A 25,838-nucleotide genomic window follows, 5' to 3' on the forward strand; every position below is an offset into this window, starting at 1 on the left:
TAGAAAAGAACCAACAAAACTTTAACACAGTTCTAAATTTCTTCTTGTAAACATTTATGGTATTATTTCAGTAACTTTTGAAAATGTAAAGTGTACACTTGAAAATTTATCTCCACAAAACAATATGCAAAATTTATATGTATAAAGAGATTTATAGAGCATCTGCAATTACTTTTTAAAAATATCCTAGTGGTAATGCAAAGGTAAGGAACAGAAATAGTTACACAAACTGTTAAATGAAATCCTGGCATGAGAAATACAACAAAGTATGTATAAAAACATCTGTACATTTATATTTGCAAACGTATATATAAAAGGATAAGTAGGCTACAAAGTTATACTTACTTAGAATTAATATTTCATCTTGAAACTAGGTTCCAATATAACTACAGCATAAGGAGACATTTTATTAGAAATTTAAATTTCAAGGTAAGAAATTCTTATCTCATTGAAAATTGTGATATTATTTTACTCAAATTATGTGTAGAAACTCATACAATTATAATTACAAAAGTTCCAACTTCCAGTTACCAAAATTTACTATGAGCTCAACAAAACATCACCAAAAAGTATTCATACATTTAAAAAAAAACCTATTTCATACAGAATTATACTGTTTCAGCCAATAAAAAAATACGCCTTTTATTAAAGGCAAACTGGATTTTGGCAATTTAAGTCATTATGAACAAATACATGTGTTCAATTCAGCAAGTTCCTACATCCATTGGCCTTGCACTGTGAGGTAGTACACAAAGGAAGCATTTGTCCCACTCATGCCATCAAGGAGCATGGAGAAGAATGTCCTATAGGAATGAAACAATTAGATACTGAACCAAAAGAAAATAATAGAAAGCATTATAAGATGCTAAACTGAACAAAATTAACAACCAAAAAACTATAGAACAGACAGTAAGCACTGTGGATTATGAGAGAAAGGAGGGTTTTATTTATTCATTCATTCACTCACCAGTCATTGCTTCCTTTGTGACAAGCACAGCTTAAGGTAGTGGGGATACCACAAGGGATAAAACATATCCTCATAAATCTACATTCTAGTAAGGAGAGAAACACAAGTATACCCTCATAAGTTCACACAGCTTCATAAGTTTACATTCCAAAAGTGGGGAAAAAGAAAATTAAGCAAATATGTAGTTATATCACGTGGGGATAAGTGCTATGGAGAAAAATAAAGCAACTGTATAGGGCTAGTCTAAGCAACTCTAAATGATTAGATGACAAATGAACAGAAATCCTGGACAAGATTTATTTAGGGAGACATATAATACTGAGTCTTCCTATCCCAAAATGGTAATTTTCAACTTAATGATATCTTCTTTTATGTCTCTCAGAGTTATACAACTCTTATTCTTTTGTGTTTTATTATCCTTTTTCCACATCTTGGTCACTTTATCTTTTAAACAAAGGACAGAATGCCTGCTAATGAAGTTTCTGCTCTGCCTCCATGTTCTCTCCTCTCTGAATCAGGAGAGAATACTATTTCACCTACAGAAGTGTTCTCTGACTTCCTTCTAAGAGCTGGTAAGTAGGACATAGTTATTTAGAATAAAGTTCAGAGCCACTCAGTTTCTCTAATACTTTGCTGAAGTTCCTAACCCACACTAAAATACGGCATGCCACTCTCTCCTGTCCTGTGCAACTTCCACTGAGAAGTCTGCTGGCAAATGTACTGGAGCACCATTACATGTTTTTTTTCTTTTTCTCTTGCTGCTTTTAGGATCCTTTCTTCTTCATCCTTGACCTTTGAGAGTTTAATTATTAAGTATCTTGAGGTAGTCTTGGTTTAAATCTGCTTGGTGTTCTATAACCTTCTTGTATTTTAATATTGATATATTTTACTAGTTTTGAGAGGCTCTTTGTTATTGTCTATCTGAATAAATTTTCTACCCCTAACTCTCTCTCTACCTCCTCTTTAAGGACAATAACTCTTAGGTTTGTCCTTTTGAGGCTATTTTCTAGATCTTGTAGTTCTGCCTCGTTCCTTTTTATTCTTTTTTCTCCTCTGTGTATTTTCAATTAGCCTGTCTTCAAGTTCACTCATTCCTTCCTCTGTTTGATCAATTCTGTTAAGAGATTCTGATACATTTGTTAGTAGGTCAACTGCACTTTTCAACTCCAAGATTTTTGCTTGACTCTTTTTATTAATCTCCTTGTTAAATTTATCTGATAAGATTCTGAATTCCTTCTCTGTATTATCTTGAATTTTCTTGTATTTCCTCAAAACAACTATTTTGATTTTTCCACCCAAAAGGACACATATCCGTGGTGTCTTATTTAGTTCATTTGGTGAGGTGTTTTCCTGGATGGTCTTGATGCTTGTGGATGTTCACTGATGTCTGGACATTGAAGAGTTAGGTATTTATTGTAGTCTTTACAGTCTGGGTTTGTTTGTCCCAGTCCTTCTTGGGAAGGCTTTCCAGGTATTCGAAGGAACTTGGGTGTTCTGATCTGTTTCTAGTCACTGTAGCCATATATACATTACGGGCACCTTAAGCCTACTAATGTTGTGGCTCTGAAAGACTTGTAGTGGTATTGCCTTCATGGTCCTAAATAACATGTGGAAGAATTATTTAAATTACCAGGCAGAAACTCTTGTTCTCTTCCCTTACATTCTCCCAAACAGAGTCTCTCTCTCTCTCTGCTAAGGTGTGTGGAGCTGGGGGAGGGGTGACACAAGCACCCCTGTTGCCATCTCCACTGTGATGGCACTGGATCATACTTGAAGTCAACAAAGCACTGAGTCACACTAGAGGCCTGTGGTAACCATCCCAGTGGTTGGAACCTGAGGCCAGCAAGCCTTGCCACTGTAAAGTGCTTTGGAGTCCTAAGTAAACATGAAAGGCAGGCTAGGCCACAAGAGTGCAAGTCCTGGGCTATGCTGGGTTCGGAGCCACCACACCACCCAGTGAGACACCAGCTGGGGTGACGAAGGGAGCACTTGCACCACCCTTCCTCCCACCCCAAGTAGTGCAGCTTGCAATTCCGGGAAAGACTCCTTCTCTCTGCTTGAGGAGAGGAGAGGGAAGAGTGAAGAGGACACTGTCTTGTAACTTGGATACCAGCTTAGCCAGTAGGACAGGTCACCAGGCAGAGTCCTGAGGCTCCTGTTCCAGGCCCTACCTCCCAGACAGCATTTCTAGACACACCATTGGACAAAAGGGAATCTACTGCTTTGAAGGGAAGGACCTAGTTCCCGCAAGATTGATTATCTGCTGACTGAAGAGCCCTTGGGCCCTGAATAATCAGCAGCAGTAGGTACCCAGGCAGTACTTTCCATGGGCCTTGGGTGAGATTCAGAGACATGCTGGCTTTAGGTGTGACCCAGTACATTTCTAGTTGTGGTAACTATGCGGGGAGACTTCTGCTTGAGAAAAGGAGAGGGAAGAGGGAGGGGACTTTGTGTTGCACCTTAGATACCACCTTTACTATTAGTTGTGTAACCACTACATGCCTTCATTTCCTCACCTATGTCATGTGGTTACTGTGGGGAGTAAATGAGTTCACAGCCCAATGGTCAATTTTGGCTTAATCACTATTATTATGCAAAGTTAAACAATAAAAAAGTTTTTAAACATTGCCCAAGGTCACACAGCTATAAGGGTAAGATCTGACACTAAGCCAATCTTGACTCTTTAACCCACAAAATTTGTCAGCTGACAATTGTCTTAAAAGTCCTAGTAAGACTCGGTTCTGATGGAACGTATCTCTAAATAATAAGAGCTATCTATGACAAACCCACAGCCAATATCATACTGAATGGGCAAAAACTGGAAGCATTCCCTTTGAAAACTGGCACAAGACAGGGATGTCCTCTCTCACCACTCCTATTCAACATAGGGTTGGAAGTTCTGGCCACGGCAATCAGGCAGGAGAAAGAAATAAAGGGTATTCAATTAGGAAAACAGGAAGTCAAATTTTCCCTGTTTGCAAATGACATGATTGTATATTTAGAAAACACCATCGTCTCAGCCCAAAATCTCCTTAAGCAGATAAGCAACTTCAGCAAAGTCTCAGGATACAAAATCAATGTGCAAAAATCACAAGTGTTTCTAGACACCAATAACAGTACAAACTGAGAGCCAAATCATGAGTGAACTCCCATTCACAATTGCTTCAAATGGAATAAAATACCTAGGAATCCAACTTACAAGGGATGTGAAGGACCTCTTCAAGGAGAACTACAAATCACTGCTCAATGAAATAAAAGAGGACACAAACAAATGGAAAAACATTCTATGCTCATGGATAGGAAAAATCAATATCATGAAAATGGCCATACTGCCCACGGTAATTTATAGATTCAATGCCATTCCCATCAAGCTACCAATGACTTTCTTCACAGAATTGGAAAAAAACTTCTTTAAAGTTCATATGGAAATAAAAAAGAGCAGCATTGCCAATACAATCCTAAGCCAAAAGAACAAAGCTGGAGGCATCATGCTACCTGACTTCAAACTATACTACAAGGCTACAGTAACCAAAACAGCATGGTACTGGTACCAAAACAGAGATATAGACCAATGGAACAGAACAGAGTCCTCAGAAATAATACCACACATCTACAACCATCTGATCTTAGACAAACCTGACAAAAACAAGAAATGGGGAAAGGATTCCCTATTTAATAAATGGCGCTGGGCAAGCTGGCTAGCCATATGTAGAAAGCTGAAACTGGATCCCTTCCTTACATCTTAGACAAAAATTAATTCAAGATGGATTAGAGACTTAAATGTTAGACCTAAAACCATAAAAACCCTAGAAGAAAACCTAGGCAACACCATTCAGGACATAGGCATGGGCAAGGACTTCACGTCTAAAATACCAAAAGCAATGGCAACAAAAACCAAAATTGACAAATGGGATCTAATTAAACTAAAGAGCTTCTGCACAGCAAAAGAAACTATCATCAGAGTGAACAGGCAACCTACAGAATGGGAGAAAAATTTTGCAATCTACTCGTCTGACAAAAGGCTAACATCCAGAACCTACAAAGAACTCAAACAAATTTAAAAGAAGAAAACAATCCCACCAAAAAGTGGGCAAAGGATATGAACAGCCACTTCTCAAAAGAAGACATTTATGCAGCCAACAGGCACATAAAAAAATGCTCATCATCACTGGCCATCAGAGAAATGCAAATCAAAACCACAAGATACCATCTCACAGCAGTTAGAATGGCGATCATTAAAAAGTCAGGAAACAACAGGTGCTGGAGAGGATGTGGAGAAATAGGAATGCTTTTACACTGTTGGTGGGAGTGTAAACTATTTCAATCATTGTGGAAGACAGTGTGGCGATTCCTCAAGGATCTAGAACTAGAAATACCATTTGACCCAGCCATCCCATTACTGGGTATATACCCAAAGGATTATAAATCATGCTGCTATAAAGACACATGCACACATATATTATTGTTTATTCACAATAGCAAAGACTTGGAACCAACTCAAATGCCCATCAATGACAGACTGGAATAAGAAAATGTGGCACACATCAGAGAAATGCAAATCAAAACTACAATGAGATACCATCTCACACCAGTTAGAATGGTGATCATTAAAAAGTCAGGAAACAACAGGTGCTGGAGAGGATGTGGAGAAATAGGAACACTTTTACACTGTTGGTGGGATTGTAAACTAGTTCAACCATTATGGAAAACAGTATGGCCATTCCTCAAGGATCTAGAACTAGAAGTACCATATGACCCAGCCATCCCATTACTGGGTATATACCCAAAGGATTATAAATCATGCTGCTATAAAGACACAGGCACACGTATGTTTATTGCAGCACTATTCACAATAGCAAAGACTTGGAATCAACCCAAATGTCCATCAGTGACAGACTGGATTAAGAAAATGTGGCACATATACACCATGGAGTACTATGCAGCCATAAAAAAGGATGACTTTGTGTCCTTTGTAGGGACATGGATGCAGCTGGAAACCATCATTCTTAGCAAACTATCACAAGAACAGAAAACCAAACACCACATGTTCTCACTCATAGGTGGGAACTGAACAATGAGATCACTTGGACTCGGGAAGGGGGACATCACACACCGGGGCCTATCATGGGGAGGGGGGAGGGGGGAGGGATAGCATTGGGAGTTATACCTGATGTAAATGACGAGTTGATGGGTGCTGACGAGTTGATGGGTGCAGCACACCAACATGGCACAAGTATACATATGTAACAAACCTGCACGTTATGCACATGTACCTAGAACTTAAAGTATAATAATAATAAAAAATAAATTAAAAATAATAAAATAAATAAATAAATAAATATTTAAAAAAAAAGAAAATGTGGCAGATATACACCATGGAATACTATGCAGCCATAAAAAGGATGAGTTCATGTCCTTTGTAGGGACATGGATGCAGCTAGAAACCATCATTCTCAGCAAACTATCGCAAGACCAGAAAACCAAACACTGCATGTTCTCACTCATAGGTGGGAAATGAACAATGAGAACACGTGGACACAGGAAGGGGAACATCATACACCAGTGAAGTTCACCTGGTATATTTAAATACATTATATGGCTTAGGGCTGCCAAATAGATAGGGCTAAGTAAGTGGGGGGAGCGGGGAGAAATAGCATTAGGAGATATACCTAATGTAAATGACAAGTTAATGGGTGCAGCACACCAACATGGCATATATATACATATGTAACAAACCTGCCGTGGTGCACATGTACCCTAGAACTTAAAGTATAATAAAATATTAATTAATTTTAAAAAGTCACAGTAAGAAAAAAATGCTAATAAATAAATGCTTTTATTTAAATATTAATCAGCTTAATATGCCTCCCAAGAAAGTAGTCAGAAAACTACCTGCAATAAGTGAATATAATAAATTCCTGGTCTGAAAATCAATTTATCCATGTATCTTCTAAATAAATAACAGAAAAAATTTGAGTTTCAAAGTGTGTCTACTTATTAGCATGCTTAGATAATCTACCTGTATTGGTCTGAACTCAAGGACACAAAAAGACATAAAAAATGACCTCAACTTCCACGATTCTGAAAATTAAGAAATGGCAATGCAAAAAATTACATATGCATCCTGACCATAGAAAGGACGTAGAAATAATTTATCTTGTGATATTTTCTACCCATCAAGGCACACTGACATTTATCTCACTTGATCCTCAAAAGATATTTATGATAGGAAAGGCAGCATAATACAGTACTTAAGGGTCAGAAATCACGGATTCCAGATTGCCACTAACTTTCTGTATAACCTTTGCAAAATCACTAACCCTCTCTTTGATCCAGAATACCCATCAGCACCATGAAGTGGCTGAGTTGTGATATCATCTCTCAAGTCTAGTAGCAGACTGGTTCAGTAACTCTTCACAATCACACAACTAATTCAGTGCTTAATTTTGGCCTAGGTTATCAGTGCTTAATTCAGCTAATTCAGGTGTAGATTATCCTGGTTCATGCGGAGAGTGGGGGTTAAGTGGAAAATGCTGTTTTAGATCAGCTCTTTTATACTAGCTATCTTAGAACAGGCTGTCAGAACTACCATAGAAAGGAACTTAGACTGTGAGATGAATCTCACTAGAATGGGTCAACCACTCTCCGACTTATATTTAAATACATTATACAGCTTAGGGCTGCCAAACAGACTGGGCTAAGAATCTTACAGTTGATACTACTTCAGTGCCAACTTGAGTCATAATAATTATATATATAGTTCCACAATAAAAATAAGTAGCCATAAGAAGAGTGGTCTTACAACAAGTACAGACTGTTTTCCTCCCACCTTATTCTATCTACAATAACTTGAACATTCTTCTCCAGGTAATTTCAATAGAACACGCTCCTGATGTGGAACCTTGTCCCATTTAACATCAAATAATAATGTAACCAAGGCCAAGTACACAGAAGCTGCTCATTAAGTATGAAAATTACTAACTAGACAAGTGAAATGAGGGAAGGAACAGAAAAAGGAGAGAAAAGGGGAGACCAAGGGAAGGGGGAAAGGACAGTGAAAAGGCAAAGGACCTTAAAGTGTTCCTCCTCAGTCTCACCTGATGGCTTCAGATACAACGCTGTATACTCCTATGATTAGTTTATGGTGGAGCAACATATGCATGGCTATACGATTAAGAAAAAAATTGCTTTAAATATAAAACTAAGTAATGAGCCTTAATATTCTATTTTATGTGTGGGTATGCGTACATTTAACATAAAAACTACTGTACTCCAACTCAATTATTTTGGAGGCTTCACATTGATTCTATTGTTACTAGGTGGGTATGTGTTAGGCCTTAATGATACAAAGATGAATGAGGCAGTTTCTGCCACTAATATGCTCAGAAGCTAAAAAGGTAAAATATACATGTAATGATAACATAAGTGTAGTAAATGCCACAATAAAGAGATTCACAAAGTGTTTGGGGAATACAGAAAACATAATGCCTTTAGAGCTTAAATATTTTTGGAACTCCTTTTAAATTGTCTTCAAAAGGCAGTTTTGCAGGTGAACAATAAAAATCAATCTCTTTTATTTATGATTACCCAATTCTTTCCACCAAAATGGTACTACCCTAAACCAGTTACTAACTTTATATGCTAAAGTTTTGGTAATTTCCAAAAACAAAAACTTGAAGTGAACAAATATTCACAAATGTTGAGGCTGCTCAACAATGTACCAACAGGGAAAGTACTCTTTAAAACTCTTGATTCAAAAGGAGAACATAAAATAACATTTGTTTAGTGAACCTAAGCCCAATGCTCAAGGCTATTTACACTTTTACAGATTTTGTTTGTTTAAAAAGATGGAGTCTCTCACTCTCTTTCAGACTGGAATGCAGTGGTGCCATCACAGCTTAATGCAGCCTCCAACTCCTAGACTCATAGGATCCTCCCACTTCAGCCTCCTGAGTAGCTGGGACTACCAGCATGTACCACTTTACCTTGCCCTGGCATGTCTAATTATATATAAATATTTCATTTATAAATGATAATAAAGAATATGATTCTTATTCTACATATACTAATTTGTGCAGGATAAATGCACTATTCAAGAGTTTCCAAAAAGTAATTTTAAAACCACATATAATCACAAGTACAAGATGATTTTACAAAAGAGGGAGAATGACAGCCAGATGGCACTAGCCATGAATTATAATAAGCTGATACATGGTTAGACTTATCAGTGCCCAAAAGAACAAGTGAAAGAGAAAAAAATGTAAAAGTCACAATTCATTCGACATTTAATAAAACATAGAAAAAACTATTTCCACATGACATTAAAATTAACTGCTTAGATTCATCTCATAGCTTTTATCATCCCTAACATTAGTATAAGGAAATAATAGATCAACAACTCTGATACAGAAAACCTTAAGGGAAACTATAAACATATATAAAATAAGAACCACACAATTTTAAAAAATCATTTGATCAAAATTTTAGTTGATATGGTAAATTCACATGTACTTTATTTAGTTCCAACTATACTCCCACCTCAAAGAAAAAAAAAAATCACACCTCCTTTACTCAGGAGGCCTACTCCATAACTTCCTCCCATAATCTGATATGGCTAAAAGGTGGTTAGATCAAGAATCAATGATCAAATTATAACATCTTGTGACACATTTTTTAATTATAATTTTTTAACTGTGAGATCTAATTGTTATACAAGTAGAATTTATTTCCAGGGAAATCTGTTCCTAAAAGTGAACACACACACTCAAGGAATTATGACTCTTTCTTTCCACAGGGTCAACCAATAGAAGAGCCAAAGGTCAGTTCCAACAATCTCCTTGATATTTCTATAGAATAAATAGGAGACTTCCTGTAAAAATTCTTTAAACTGATTCAACAAAAATAAATAAATAAATATAAGAGAGCCAGCCCTAACAATCATCCTGTGAGTTCATCTGGTATATCAGCTGTTCAGATTTTGAAAGCCACAGGCTGACAGAAACATTTCCATTCATATTGGTTATGTTCTTGGGGCAAAACACTAAGTATTTTTTGTATTGTGTTTATAATTTTGTACTAAAATATGCCGGACAAAATAATAGAAAAAATCCTCCCTAACAACCATTCCAGTTTCAAGTCCCAGAAACAACAAGACCTCAGCAAATAAGGAGCCAAAAGTGGCAATGATTGATTCACTGCCAGTGCAGTCACTACAGATGGGTCTCAACCCATCTGACTTATATCCTCTATTACTCACTCAATCTCTAAATCTTCTAAGCCCAGGGATTCAGTCTGTCTCCTTTTCCACTATAATTTTCTGTAGCTTCCAGTCAAGTTTTTTCTCTCATCCTAGTATGCAACAGAAACAAGTACATTTCAATACCTCAGAAGGTGATACTAGTTGCTCTTTGTTACAAAGAATATAAGGATTAAGAAAGGTATCAGAAACTGACAATGTTTTATCCGACCAACACAGCATTTTTTAAAATTCTGAGTAAGCATTTAAAAGTCTGTAAAAATCAGGATTTCTGGCTTTTCTTGAAAAACGAAAATACATGGAATCAAGAATCAGTGAAATTGTACACCTGCAAGGCAATAACTAGATAAACCTGAGTTGGCAGCAACATATCCCCTGAAAATGAGCCATGAATGTTTTAGTACTGCCACAGCCCCACACTTGCTATAAGGTTTATCTGATGCTAAGTCCAAGACATGATATAGCAACATAATTTTATTGCTTTTTTGATTAAAGTTGGGAAAGCATACAGGAAATAAAAGGGACCAAGAAAAATTACTACTACTTTGCAAGTATGCCCTTGATTACCTTTAAGTAGAAGAAAGCTTGCAATTCCTAGGGTTCTGTTTTTACCTTCTTATAGTCTTACTAGATATGCAATCCTTGAGTTTTCTAGTCCACTACTTATAACTACCCATATGTACTTGACTTCCAAAACTGTGCCTCCAGCTCAGAAATATCTCCTGAGTTTCAGAAACTTATATTCAACTACATACTGAACACTTCTACCTCAATTTGTCATAAAGATCATAAACTTATCATGTCCAAAATTAAATTCTCTGAAGATCCCAAATGTTTCCTGTATTCCTTTACTTTTTTAAAAGGAGGCATCAGTACCTACCCAATTACTGAGAAGAGAAATTCTAGAGTTGCCTTGGATTACCCTCTTGGAATTTTTCAGCCAATTAAGCTATCAGGGCCTGACTGCCCATTTTATATCTTAAGTATCTTTTGAAACCCTCCCTCCCTCACAGTCAAAGCTTGACAGAAAACCTTCATTTTAGCTGCATGACTATATCATTCCTGCTTCTCCCTGTACTCCATCCTCCTTGCTGCCAAAAGGACCTTTGAAAAAGATTCTAAAATTCCTGGCTTCTCCATGAGCATGACTTGCTCTCTTGCTTCTGTTTTCTAGGATGGATTACTTTTACTCCCTAGCAAAAAATTCTAGCAAGTTCCCCTCAAGAACCAGCTGAAATTGTTATCTTCCATGAAGCAAACCTTCCCTCATAAACATTTCACGCTCTTACCAAATATGTTTTTCCTTGTATTCTCTGCTTCCACTGCAAAATTTACAATTCTACAGTAGTTATTCGTGCATATTTACCTCTTCTAAACTAGAAGCTTCTTTCATTCATTCACTAAACATTCACTGAAGTCTATCATGTGCCTAGGATAATAAGGTTCTGCAATTTCAAAGGTAATTAAAGCATAGTTTTCCTGAACTCAAAAAGCTCACAGTTTTGTAGGAGACAACACACATATAATTACAAAAAATACAGTAAGTAAAATGACATGCTTCAGTTATTATAAGACATTAGGAAGGAACACATCATCTGACTCAGCTAGAAAGGGTGGAGGAGGGTTCAGTCAGAGGAAGCATCTTGGAAAAAGTGACACCTAAGATTAGTCTCCAAGAATTATAAGGATATAGCCAGGTGAAGAACAGAATAACTGATAAAGAGACCATAACATGAGTAGGCACTGAAGCAAGGAACAATGTTCTGTGTGTTAAAAGAAAGCCCTTAAACAAACAAAAGACATAAAGAGACACTTCGCGAAAGAAACAGATGAAGAAAAGCTCAACATCACTAATCATTAGAGAAATGCTAATCAAAAAAAAAAAGTGAGATACCATCTCACGCCAGTCAGAATGTCGATTATTAAAATGTCAAGAAACAACAGATGCTAGCGAGGTTGTGGAGAAAAAGAAATGCTTTACACTGTTGGTGGGACTGTAAATTAGTTCAACCATGTGGAAGACAGTGTGGCGATTCCTCAAAGACTAGAGGCTGAAATACCACTTGACCTAGCAATCCCATTACTGGGTATATGTCCAAAGGAATAGAAATCATTCTATTATAAAGATACATGCACATGTACGTTCACTGCAACACTATTCACAGTAGCAAAAATATGGATTCAACCCAAAAGCCCATCAATAATAGACTGGATAAAGAAAATGTGGTACATATACACTGTGGAATACTATGCAGCCATAAAAAGGAACAAGAGAGTAACAAGGTCACATCCTTTGTAGGACCATGGATGGAGCTGGAAGCCATTATTCTCAGCAAACTAATGCAGGAACAAAAAAACTGAACACTGCATGTTCTCCCTTGTAAGTAGAAGCTGAATTATGAGAACATATGGACACACAGAGATAAAAAATACATACTGGCACCTGTCTGGCAGGTGTGGATGGGAGAAGGGAGAGCATCAGGAAGAATAGCTAATGGTTGCTGGGCTTAATACCCAGGTGATGTGATGATCTGTGCAGCAAACCACCATGGCACACGCTTACCTATGTAACAAACCTGCACATCCTGCACATGTACCCCTGAACTTAAAATAGAAGTTGAAAAAGAAGACAGATTTGAATAGTATTTAACCTATCTTAAACCATTTAAGTTTTCTACAAATCCACTGATCAAATATAACACAAGAAATTGTTTTAGTAAATATGTCATAGCAATACAATGGCCTCAAATTTAAGGAGACTCAAAACCGAGCCCTACAAACTGACTCCTAGAGCAAAGGTAGAAGACAAAGAGATTTGACCTGTACTTACGTCAATTAAAACCTAACATAACTCCTTCAAAGTACCCAAGACTATTTCAGTGTTGCTATTTCTTTTTGATTATTTTCCTTTTATTTTGTGCAATAAATAGACTGATATTTAATTAGACCTCCAAAATCCCATAGGTTCTAGGAACATAAACATAATAAGGGAAAAGAAATTCACCTCAGTTTGAATGAAAGGAACAAAACAAAATACAATTCAACAAACCACTGGAAAAATGACAGACAAAACTGGCTGAAAAATCTGTTTCAAAAGATGTACCGAGAGTTCATACCTCAAACAAAATGACTAATTTTTGGCTTTCTTTTTCAACTCAGCACGATCTCAGCATGATGGAGGACAGGGGACATAAAAACACACTGGAGGTATGTACAATGGTGCTGCCACTGTGTAAAACAATAGGCAATTTCTCAAAAAATTAAACACAGAATTATGATATGACCCAGCAATACCATACCTACGTACGTACCCCAAATGATTAAAAACAGGTACTCAAACAGAAACATGTACATACATGTTCATAGCAGCACTAATTATAATAGCCAAAAGGAAGAAATGCCCCAAATGTTTATCAGTGAATGAACAAAGTGTGGTATCTACCTATAATTCAGCCATGAAAAGGAATAACATGCTAGTACATGCTATAATGTGAATGAGCTTAAAAAATTTATGTTAAATGAAAGAAGCCAGAAACAAAGGCCACAGTTTGTATGATTTCATTTATGTAAAATATCCAGAATACGTAAATCCATAGTGACAGAATTCAGACTGGTGATTGCCACAGGCTGGGGGGAAGAGGAAAATGGCTTAATGCATACAGTCTTCTTTTTAGGGTGATAAAAATATTGACACTAATTAGAGGTGGTGGTTGCACACCATGGTGAATGTACTCAATACCAATGAATCACTCATTTTTAAATGGCTAATTTTACATTATGTCAATGCTAATTCAACTTCCAAAAAGTTAAAAAAGAAAACAAAACAAAACTGGGCCTGTTGTTAGAAGACAGGATTTCTAGACCAGGTTCTAGGCTAGCTACTTATCGCTGACCTCAGCCATGGTTTCTTCATCTGCAAAACAGTTGAAAACAGATGATATCCAAAGTCCCTCTCATTAACTGTATCTGTAGCACTGAATTTATAAAGAATTGTATCATATAGGAATGTATCTGAAAGACAAAGTGTGAAGTACTAGTTAACGTTCTCAGCAACAGTTTTTCAGGAAAGTCATTAGAAAGCTAAACATAATTGCCGGGCACAGTGGCTCATGCCTATAACCCCAGCACTTTGGGAGACTAAGGCAGGCAGATCACTTGAGGTCAGGAGTTCAAGACCAGCCTGGCCAACATGGTGAAACCCCGTCTCTACCAAAAATACAAAAATTAGTCAGACATGGTGGTGTATGTCCATAGTCCCAGCTGCTCTGGAGGCTAAGGCAGGAGAATTGCTTGAACCAGAAAGCGGAGGTTGCAGTAAGCCAAGATCACGCCACTGCATTCCAGTCAAGGCAACAGAGCAAGACTCTGTCTAAAAAAAAAAAAAAAAAAAATTTAACATAATTGCTTCCCATAATGACTTTGCTTAAAAATGGATGTAAGTATTAAAAGATAATGTAACGAAGGCAATGCTGCAGGGAGTACAATATATTGTTTAGATTATTATCTTTTAGCGGTCAAACTATACCTAAGGATAGAAATCAGAGAATCGAAAGTAAATAAGTAGATTTTTTTAAAAAGAGAGAGAGAATCTACAAAAAAAGGCTAGACTAAATAAGTCTTGGGCATTTTCCCCAGTATCAGTTCTTTCAGGCTTTGAGAGATACTCAAGAGTATCATATAGTCTGAGGTCACTAAATGTTGGCATTCTATATTTGCAATTAGAGTCAATTCAGGCAGATTTTTTTCCCAAGATTGTGGATTAGAGGTTTTCAATGTGCCTCAGCCACTTGGAATTAGCAAAACAGTACATAAAGATCAACTCTGAGAGCTTTAATTCAAGAAAGAAAACAGGATTCACCAGAATGCAAAGAACACCCCAGAACCCAGGAAGGAGAAGGTGGGAAGGCAGCTCAAGGGACAGCATTTGGCTGACAAAAGTAAGTGAAGCTCCAGTACATGAAAGGGACAGGCAGTATCCCTTTGTGACTTACGTTTTCCACTAGGGATCTATGCAACCCAGGCCACGGGAGAGCACCCTGTTTCCCCCAAACACTGACACTAAATTGGGAAAAGGCTGAGAGACTGAAACAGGAAAAGACACCAGGAAAAGCTGCAGGCATTTTCCCAGGCATGGGAATAAGAGGAAAATGCCTTTTTTGGGAAAGGAGTCTCTCTGTTGCCCAGGTTGGAGTGCTGTGGCATGATCTCAACTCACTGCAACCTCCTGCCTCCCAGGTTCAAGTGATTCTCCTGCCTCAGCCTCCTGAGTAGCAGGGATTACAGGTGCCCACCACCACACTCAGCTAATTTCAGTATTTCTAACAGAGACAGGGTTTACACCATGTTGGCCAGGCTGGTCTTGAACTTCTAACCTCAAGTCATCTACCTGCTTTGAACTCCCAAAGTGCTGGGATTACAGGCTTCAGCTACCACAACCGGCCAGAGGATGCCATTTTTAATCTGGGCTCATACAAAGTAAGTCACTATTTGGCTACCTAGCAGCAGCGGCCATTGCAGGCATTTTAGTCTCAGGCCAGAGACTGGAACACTTGCCCTGGAGTGGGGAAAGGACTCTCACAGCCAGAATTGAGTGGCGAGTGTGGAAAGCACCCAAGCAGCAAGCACTGGTATTAGACTTCCCCATCACAGGACTGGAGCAGGAAGAGACTTGTGAAGCTGAGGTGTCTCCTAGGATGCAAGACTCGCAGCCAGGAACAGCTCTGTGACCTAAAACTGGTCTACTTGTGTCATTGCTGGGCACCCCAGTCCACTTTCGTGGACAGTTCAGGGAGAGTGTCCCACTAGTTCTGAGGAGCGGGAGGGAGGCAGACTCCACTCCCATGGAGATCTAACCCTTGGCATGGACTGCCCCTGAGGAAGAAGGGAAAGCACCCCACCAAAACCCACCTTGGGTCAAAGGAAACACAAGTGTGGTGCCAGCCACAAAAGGAGGGACCACCAAAATCCGGGAATGAACTTGGAGAGGGGGAATCTCTTAACCCCTACCTACTCCCCAGTACACTGTTGCAGAGACAGCAGTGGCTCTTCCCACTGGGGTCCAGGGAACGGGGGCTGAAAGAGGCCATTTCTTAGACTTCTCCAGAAACTTCACCCTCACCAAAGGTGGGGCACTTTTCAAGCTTCTCCACCGCCTCCACCTCTGCTAACAGTGAGCATGCGCAGACTTAAGAGCCTACCTGCCAACTCTTAATCTTAAGTACCACCTACTGGACTGCAGCCTGAATCATACCACCAAACAAAAATATGTTGCTACAATAAACAATACCTGACAAAACCACCATATGAATTTATCTGCAAGCAAGGAACCCATACAGGGCCTTGGCCCTCTGAAAGCACCCAGAAACAAAGCCAACTGATCCATGCAACATACATCAGTCATACCCTCAAGGGAAAACAGAATTTAAAAATAAAAAAGTCCCAGCCAAATGAAAGCAAATTAACAACAACAACAAAAAAAAAAAAGCAGCAGCATCGGCTCCCTCAGATGAGAAGGAACCAGCACAAGAACTCTGACAATACAAAAGCCAGAGTGTTTTGTCACATCCAAAGGATAACACTAGCTCCCTAGCAATGGATCCTAACCAGAATGAAATATCTGAAATGACAGTATAAAATTCAGAATATAGAGGGAGCAAAGAAACTCAATGAGATCCAAGAGAAAGATGAAATCCAACACAAAGAAGCCAGAAAAACAATCCAATTCAAAAAATGACATAGGTGTAATAAGAAAGAACCAAACAGAACTTCTGGAATTGAAAAATTTCAAAATACAGTTGGAAGCCTTAGGAATAGACTAGACCAAGCAGAAGAAAGAGTTTCAAAGTTCAAAGACCTATCCTTCAAATCCACCCAGACAAAAGACAAAAGAATTTAAGAAAACAGGGGGAAACAAAAGCCTTCGAGAAATATAGGATTATGTAATGCAACCAAACCTATGGCTTACTGGCATTCTTGAAAAAGATGAAAGTAAGCAACTTGGAAAACACATTTGAGAAAATAATTCAGGAAAATTTCCCCAATCTGTCTACAGAGGTCAACATACAAATACAAAAAAATCCAGAGAAATCCTGCAAGACACTATACAAAATGATAATCTGCAAGACACACAGTAATCAGACTATCCAAAAATGAAAAAATCTTAAAGGCAGCTAGAGAAAAGAGACATATTACCTATAAAGGCAAACCCATCAGACTAAGAGCAAACTTCTCAGCACAAATTTTACAAGTCAGAAGAGACTGGGGGCCTATTTTAAGCATTCTTAAAGAAAATGTCATATCCCACCAAATTAAGCTTCTAAGTGAACGAGAAATAAAGTCTTTCCCAGACAGTCACTAAAGAAATTTGCCACCATGAGACTGGCCCTACAGGAGAAGCTTAAGGGGGTTCTAAACATGAAAGCAAAATAACAATACTTGCTGCCACAACTAACAATCAAGATTACAAAGCCAACTAGCTAACAACACTAGGCAGGAACAAAACCTCACATATCAGTATTACCCTTGAATGTAAATGGAATAAACACTCCACTTAAAAGACACAGAGTGCCAACTGGGTAAACACAGATCCATTCTCTTACTACCTTTAAGAGACTCATCTCACATGTAATGACACCCATAGGCTCACAGTAAATGGTTAAAGAAAGTGTATCACACAAACGGAAAACAAAAAAGAGCAGGGATTGCTATTTGTTGTATCAAATAAAACAAACTTTAAACCAAAACACTAAAAAAGGACAAAGAAGAGCATTATATGATGACTAAAGGTTCACAAACAGGAAGATGTAACTGTCCTAAATATACACACACCCAACACTGGAGCACCCACATTTGTAAAATTACTACTATTAGGACAAGCTGCTCCAGGACCCCCACCCCTCTATGCAGTTAACCCTTACCCTGAATACTCTGCAACTGCATTCCTGAACCCTTATCTTAAAGGCCCCACAGCAAGGTCAACAGACTTGTGAGCAAAACCCTGATTACAGCCCCCTAGGCAGCACTGGGGAGGTCACGAGAAACATGGATAAACCTAAGTTACACCCTCTTGTAAATTCCTATATTGTAAGCCCATCAGGAGATGATATGTGGTAAAGTTAACCGACAAACCACCCCAGGATCTCTCTCCCCCATACAAACCCCTCATTTTGTAAGCTCAGGGCTGCCTCCTCTGACTGTGGTGGAGCAGCCCGACAGGGTAAGGAACTTACTCACCTGACCTTGGAGGTGTCTCTCTCCGCCTTCCTCTCTCTCTCTCTTTTTTTCTCTCTCTCTCTCATCCTTTCTTTCAGCTAACCTTACAACTACTACACCTAAAACAAGACTTAGTCACACAATAGGGACTTCAACATCCAACTGACAACATAAGATAGATCAACAAGGCAGAAAACTAACCAAAAAATCCTTAAGTTAATTTGACACTTGACCAATTGGACCTGAGAGACATCTACAGGTCACTTAACCCAATGACTGCAGAGTATACATTCTTCTTATCTGCACACAGAACATACTCTAAGACTGTACACATTGCTCTGTCACAAAGCAAGTCTCAACAAATTCAAAACAACTGAAATCATACCAAGTATCTTCTCAGACTACTGTGGAATAAAAATAGAAATTAATACCAAGATGATTCTCAAAACCACAAAAAATACATGGAAACTAAACATCCTGCTCCCGAATGACTTTTGGGTAAACAAGGAAATTATGACAGAGAACAAAATCATTTGTTAAAAAGTGAAAACAGAGCAAAACCTCTGGGTTGCGACAAACACAGTTAAGAGGAAAGTTTACAGCACTAAACGTCTACACCAAGGAGCTAGAGAGACGTCCAATTAACAACCTCATCTCGCACCTAGGAGAACTAGAAAAACAAAAACAAACCCCAAAAGCTAGCAGAAGAATAAGCTCATAAGCTAGTAGAAGAAAGCAAATAACCAAAATCACAGCAAAACTCAAATGAAATTGAAAGCCAAAAAGCATACAAAGGATCGACAAAATGAAAAGTTGGTTATTTGAAAGGATAAATAAGACTGACGGACCATTAGCTAGCTAAGCAAAAAAAAGAAAGATTCACAAATAACCACAATCAGACATGACAAAGGTGACATTACAAGCAACCCAAAAGAAATACAAAAGATCCTCAGACTACTATAAACATCTGTATGCAAACAAACAAGAAAATCTAGAGGAAATGGATATATTCCCGGAAATTCACAAACTCCCAAAATTCAACTAGGAAAAAATGGAAACCCTGAACAGACCAATAACAAAGTTCCAAAATTGAATCAGTAATAAAAGAAGAATGTATCAACCAAAAAAACACCCTGGACCAGATGGATTCACAGCCAAATTCTACCAGATATACAAAGAATAGTACCAATCCTACTGAAACTATTCTCAAAAAATCTAGGAGGGGGGATTCCTCCCTAACTCATTCTACAAAACCAGAATCATCCTGATACCAATTTCTGGCAAAGCCACAATAAAAAAGGAAAATTATAGGCCAATATCCCTTATGAACACAGATGCAAAAATCCTCAACAAAATACTAGCAAACTGAAGCCAACAACATATGAAAAAGAAAATTCACCTCCAACAAGTGGGCTTTATTCTTGGCATGCAAGGATGGTTCAACATATGCAAATCAATAAATGTGATTCACCATATAAACAGCATTAAAAACAAAAACCATATATGATTACCTCAATAGATTCAGAAAAAGCATTCAGTAAAATCCAACATTCCTTCAAGATAAAAACCCTCACAAACTAGGCATCGAAGGATCATACCTTAAAATAATAAGAGCCATCTATGATACACTCACAGTCAACATCATACTAAATGGGCAAAAGCTGGAAGCATTCCCCCTAAGAACTAAGAACTGGAGCAAAACAAGGATGTCCACTCTTGCCACTCCTATTTAACATAGTACTAGAAGTCTTAGAGCAATCAGGCAAGGAAAACAAATAAAAAGCATTCAAACAGAAAAAGAAGTCAAATTATTTCCCTTCACTGACAATATGATTTTATACCTAGAAAACTCTAAAGATTCTGCCAAAAGACTCCTAGACCTGATAAACAACTTCAGCAAAGTTTCAGGATACAAAAATCAATGTACAAAAATCAATATTATTTCTATAGACCAATAAGGGAACAGTCAGGCCAAAAACCAAATCAAGAACCCAATCCCATTTGCAATAGCAATAAAAAGAATAAAATACCTAGGAATACAACTAATCAATGAAGTGAAAGATCTCTACAAAGAGAACTATAAAACACAGCAGAAACAAGTTAGAGAAGACAAAAACAGGAAAAAAAAATCCATGGTCATGGAATAGAATAATCAATACTGTTAAAATGTCCATACTGCCCAAAGCAATCTACAGATTCAGTGCAATTCCTATCAAAGTATTAACATCATTTTTCGCAGAGTTAGAAGAAAACTATTCTAAAATTCATATGAACTAAAAAAGAGCCTGAATAGCCAAAGCAATCCTAAGCAAAAGAAAACAGGCATCACATTACCTGACTTAAAACTATACAAGGCTACAATAATCAAAACACCATGGTACTGGTATAAAAACAGACACACAGACCAATAGAACAGAATAGAGAACCCAGAAATAAAGCCATACACCTACAACCAACTGATCTTCAACAAGGTCGACAAAAATAAACAATGGGGAAAGGACCATTCAATAAACAGTGCTGGGAAAACTGGCTAACCACATACAAAAGAATGAAACTGGACTACCTCTCACCATGTATAAAAACTAACTCAAAATGAATTAAAGACCTAAAACTGTAAAAATCCTAGAAGAAAACCTACGAAATACGCTTCTGAACACTGGCTTAGGCAAAGAATTTGTAAGTCCTCAAAAGCAAATGCAACAATACCAAAACTTGACAACTGAGACATAATTAAACTAAAGACCTTCTGCACAGCAAAAGAAACTATCAACAGAGTAAACAGACAACCTACTGAATGGGAGAAAACATTTGCAAACTATAAATCTGACAAAGGAATAATATCCAGAATCTGTAAGGAACTTAAGATGAATCGACAAGAAAAAAAAATTTTTAAATGGGCAAAGGATATGAACAGCCACTTCTCAAAAGACATACAAGCGGCCAACATACTTTTTAAAATGCTCATGACTAATCATTAGAGAAAAGCAAATAAAAACCAAAATGAGGTATCATCTCATGCCAGTCAAAATGACTATTATTAAAAAGTCAAAAAATTACAGATGTTATTATAAAGAAAAGGAAATGTTAATACACTGTTGGAAGGAATGTAAATTAGTTCAGTCCCTGTAGAAAGCAGTTTAGAGATTTCTTAAAGAACTAAAATTGGAATTACCATTAGACCCCACAATCCCATTACTGGGTATTTACCCAAAAGAAAATGAATCTACCAAAAGGTAATCTGCACTCATATGTTTATCACAGTACTATTCACAATAGCAAGGACATGGAATTAACCTAGGTACCCATCAACGGTGGACTGGATAAAGAAAATGTGGTACATATATTACGCAGCCACAAAAGAGAATAAAATCATGTCCTTTGCAGCAACATGGATACAGGTGGAAGCCATTATCCTAAGCAAAATTAACACAAAAACAGAAAACTAAATACCACATTCTCACTTAAAAGTAGGAGCTAAACACTGGGTACACAGACACGAAGATGGGACCAAAAGACACTGGCCACTGCAAAGAGAGGAAGAATGGAGGGGGCCAAGGGTTGAAAAACTACTTATTTAGTACTATGTTCTCTATTTGATTGATGGAGTCAATGGAAGTCCAAACCTCAGCAATGCGCAATATACCCATGTAACAAACCTGCATATTTATCCCCTGAACTTAAAATAATTTGAAAAACAAAAATAGTTGGTCCATACACATATAAAAATCAGAAGAGCCATAAATAATAACCTAACTAGTGTTCTCACCACCCTTTTATAAGGTGACAGACTACAGCAAAGTCAAGTAAGAAAAGCCAAAATTCTCCTCAGAAAGCAGCTTCGAATACATTCCAACGTAACTAATGTTGACCTGAGTTACCAGAATTTCATACCATACAGTTCAGTAGAAATAACTGTGGTTAGAAATTCTCAGCCAAATGATGTCACCTACCATAGCCAAAGAAAAATCTTAATAGCATTCCTACACATAGTCTGAAACTGTATCTATAAAACAAAACTTAGAAATGTACCCCCAGATGACAATTGATCTAATGTGCAGAGTTGTATAACAAATACCCCTGAGTTTTAGAACAATTGATACTATTCATATCCACCTAAACATCAGATAAGTCAATGAAAGCAATTCAGAAGGAGGAAAGTGAAACAAGCATCATTTAACGTAATTGCTCTTCAGTTTTCATCTTGTACATCTGAAACATCTAAAACCATGAATACAAAATATACATTACAAAAATGTATGTCACTCAGTTACTAAAAGTATCCTTTTGGGCTGCACAGGGTGGCTCACACAGCTGTAATCCCAGCACTTTGGGAGGCCAAGGCAGTAGGATCACTTGAGGCCAGGAGTTCAAAGCCTGCCTAGGCAAAAGTGTAAGACCCCCATCTCTAAATAAATTACTTAAATTAATGAATGAGTAAAGAATAAAATTTTAAAAAGAAAAAAAAAAAGTGTCCTTTTGATGTGGCCTAAATCCCCATGACTCAAAACAGGCTTCATCTATCTGGTGTCATAGCCTCAAAAAGTTACCTTACATTTCACAATTCAAACACAGGTGAAATAAGACAACTATATGCAAAATAGACTAATGTTTAAAAGTATAAAAGCTTTAATCATGATGTATATTTCGCTTAGTAAAAGCACATGGGTTTTAATTACTAGTTAACATGATATACTATAATTATGTGAAAGTCTTGTTTTCACTTAGCATACAATTTTCTTATTTCTACAACAAGCTGTTACCAAATTTACCATTTTACTACTTACCTTATTCTGACCAAAAATATATTTGAGTATTTTTGAGAATGTTTGAATGAACTCTTCATTCAAAAGCAATTTCATAGTTCTCTTGCATAACTAGAGTAGCTCTTAAAGCCTACACATACACTATACTTTTAAAAGCTTTCTTTAATTGTAAAAGAAAAATAAATTTGAAGCGATCTGTGGGTGGTGATGTCTGATGTTCTTATATTTCAAAGTTTAACAGTGAAAAATACAGAAATCAAGTTACGTGCCAAATTAATAAAATGAGTTGCAGTTAACCCATTTATTCTTACAAAAACTTTGAATCAGTGCAGCAATTATAAATTTCCAGTCCCATATACAGTTTATACTTTATGTAAGAGATTTCTTTGTGAATTTCATTTTGATTCTCTATGCGTAAAAATTCTAATGCATAAATAAGAGGAGTTTGCCTACATAATATATAAGGCCCTTTTTCACTCTAAGTCTATACCATTTCTTGTATGTTGAAAAAGTGAAACCTATAAATAGTTGCTCATGAATCTAGAACTGGACAATTTAAAGTGTTCTTGAAAAATATGAAGTATAAACAAATAGTAAAAGGCTTTGCCATCATTTGGTACAGCAGAGTGTACTCAGCCAAGCAGCACAGTGGAGTGAGAAGAGCAAATCTTAAGACTTCATCAACCCTTAAGACTTCACAGCCTCCCCCTGCCAGTGTTAGAACAGCCTCCAACCACTATCCAGGAGCCTGTGGGACAACAGACCCAAACTCTGGGGCTCTCCTTAGATCTTGCACAATCAATACAAACCCCTTACCAAAGAGGATACAAGGATAGGACTTTCTATAAAATTCAATTTATCAAGATCCGGACTGACTCCTAAGAACTGTTTACCCAATTCCCAATTACTGTCCACTACAGGACTGCCGGATGCATTCTCTAGACTAATAATGAACCCACTAAGCCTTATTATCCTTGTTCATCACAGAGAGATAAATACATTCAGTTATCAATTCTCTCCTACACTCTTGACCACTGTACTGTTCTTGCTTTTTCCTCCCTTATACAATTCCCCACTGATTCCATCCCTCCTAAAGTTTCCCTCTAGGATCACTCTGTTCCAAAGTCAAAACAAACACTTCTATATCACCGACAACTTCACTATTTTTGCTTCAAGTAAAAGCTGCTTCTCCTGCAGCTCTCTCAAACAAAGGCTGCTTATTCTTTCATTAATCATGTACCCAACTTAAGGATGCAGGGTCATGATCCCAACCATAACTCCCAGCCCATTTCCTGTAAAAAACCCCGTTGTTCCTGTATAATTCCTGCTTATTAGCATTACCTGGGGGAGTAGGGGGATTTTAAAATCCCACTACCCAGCTTATGCCACATACAAATTAAATCAAAATAGTTAGGCTGTGAGCCATTCATCAGAATTTTCAAAGTTCAGGAAAGCTGAGATAAGGGCATTGTCAGTTTGTGAACTTCCCCAGATGACTGCAATATGCAGTTACTTGTGAGAACCACTGATGTATGTACTACTAATAATTTACAAACATTCCTCTCTATCAGGAATGCTGAATAACCTTCAGTTATTTTAACATACATGTGGATAATCCATCAAACATGCTACTTTTAATATCATAAGCATTTCACCTCCACCAACATTCACTACAACTTCACTTTAGACCACACACCCTCATTTACATAACTCACTTCTGTAGTCACTTTCCTATCTATATTGGACTCCATGGTTCACCATTTCAACCATTCTCTAGCAAATATCCTCACTTATCACATTATGTTGGAACTGCCTGTCTACTAATGGAGTAAATAGGTCACACAGGCAGGGAGTGCAGGGTTACAAATACTCATTTCCACTTTTGAAGGAGTCCTCTTCTAGTTTGGCTAATCAGGGAGAATACTCACAACAGGGCAGTGGAAGAGGACACTGCAGAATTTAAAGTTAGTGGGGTCTTAGTTTCTACTACAAAGCACAGCGGTTGTTAATTATTCAGCACTGCTACATGTAAACCCAAGCTCCCACTGCCCTCATGTATATACCACATATTGTAAGTCTCATGAGGGCAGAAACTGTGTATGCTTTGTTCAGTGTTGTTTGTCTGATGCCAAATATAACAACATCTGCCACAGAGTAGGCTCCCAGTAAGTATGTGTTGACTAAGTAAAACAAAAATAGAGTAGAAGTTCTGATTAATCATCTAAACTAATGTTTTCTAAATCAAGATTTTTTTTCTCCAGTGAACATCTTCACCAGTTTATTTTCCTTTCTGATCATTAATTGGCATCAGAACATTTAGGTTCAGCTTGACCTTGGTTTCAGTATCCAGTCAATTTACTGGGTAACTACTATCTTCAGAGCAGAAAGAAAGGGAGAAGATTAGAATACGAAGTGTAGCAATAAACAAAAATTACTGGGGGAAAAAAAAAAGATAAAGAGAAAATTATCAAGGCAGAAAAAGATAATGCAAAACACTACCTTTAAGAGCAATTTCTTAAAATGTAATGAAAAATTATCTCATGTGTGCTTACTCAGGGAAAGGTATGAAAGTAGATATGCAGACTGTTTTTAAAATGAAAACAGTAAACAATATTTTAACTTTTTTACTTAATACACTTTC

The 25,838-nt window shown here is 37.4% G+C and overlaps 1 protein-coding gene across 10 annotated transcripts in view; it reads right to left on the reverse strand.

The window, feature by feature from the left end:
• Positions 1–25,838, reverse strand: part of LOC105475640 (sorting nexin 13) — a 469,096-nt gene that overhangs the window by 425,556 nt on the left and 17,702 nt on the right. The window lies entirely within an intron of this gene.

This window comes from Macaca nemestrina, chromosome 4 (assembly GCF_043159975.1).
Source record: "Macaca nemestrina isolate mMacNem1 chromosome 4, mMacNem.hap1, whole genome shotgun sequence".
Taxonomy (NCBI): domain Eukaryota; kingdom Metazoa; phylum Chordata; class Mammalia; order Primates; family Cercopithecidae; genus Macaca; species Macaca nemestrina.